This window comes from Chinchilla lanigera, unplaced genomic scaffold (assembly GCF_000276665.1).
Source record: "Chinchilla lanigera isolate Chin_1 unplaced genomic scaffold, ChiLan1.0 scaffold00065, whole genome shotgun sequence".
Lineage (NCBI taxonomy): Eukaryota > Metazoa > Chordata > Mammalia > Rodentia > Chinchillidae > Chinchilla > Chinchilla lanigera.
The window spans coordinates 5,348,173-5,349,362 of NW_004955466.1; positions in this window are offsets into that span (position 1 = coordinate 5,348,173).

Sequence of the window (1,190 nt, forward strand, 5' to 3'; positions counted from 1 at the left end):
CGTGGCCGCCTGCGCAGGCGACTGCCCGAGCCGGCGCCGCGGTCCGCCCGCAGAGGGCCGGAAAGGCACCGCCGCGTCCCGCCCCACCCCTGCCGCGGAGTGAAACCAGGCCTTGCAAGTGAGCTACCTCCCAGCTTTTTAAATTTTGACACAGTCTCCCCAAACAGCTACTTGCCCAGGCTGAGCTCAAGTTTGTGAGCCTCCTGCCTCAGCCTCCACACCTGGCTAGGAAAGAGGTTCTTACGCAGGTGGTAGCGTGGGCAAATATGACGACACTAAAGGAACTCTGTGTGAATTAGCGTCTCTGGAAGGGCGAGGGGAGAGGACAGGACGAGAAATTCAAGAGCTTTTTGTGCTGAGGTCTTGTCTTCAGATTATGGGAGGGGAGAGCCATCCTTTGAAATAGTTGGGTGCGAGACGGTGCTAGGGAAGAATTCGAGAAACAAAAGCTACCTGTGTCCAAAAGGTAAAATTGAGATAATTCTGTAAAATCAGTGAACATTTAAGATTTTATCTAGTTGTGGATGTAACCTAGTTTTTAAAAACACACTTGTTATTAATTTGTGAATCTCACTGGTTAAATGTGTTAACCACAAATCCTGTCTCTTCCATGAAAGGAAAGCGTGGGAGAAAAAAGATTTGAAATAGGGTAACATTTGAAAACAAGGACGAGACAAACATTAATGGAAGCTGGCGTAAACTGTAATACTGAGCTCTTGATACTTTTTTTTGTTGGAAAGTCTTGTCCTATGTATTTTTTTGTTTTTTGCTTTGTGGATCTTTAAAATGGAGTGATTACTAATGAATTCTCTGAGATGATATGGTTTGCAGAAGGGGTCCACCTATACATGAAAGCGCTGCGAGACCCAACACTCCTGGTCTCCTACTGTTAGCCTTTTTTTTTTTTTTTTTTTTTTTTTTTTCTCCGGTACCGGGAACCGAACTCACGACCTTGAGCTTGCCAGGCAGGCGCTGTGCCGCTGAGCTAAATCCCCAGCCACAAGTATTGTCAGGCTTTACACACTTAAAGCAAGACTTCGAAACAATAACAACAAAAAAAACACAAACACGCCCAAGTTCTCCCACACCAACACTAAAATTAGAGCTTCAAAAGAGAAGGTCCTTTGCGTATTAACTATGTCCTACGTCTGTGCACAGTTATTTGTTTTGTTTTTTTTTTTTTTTTTTTT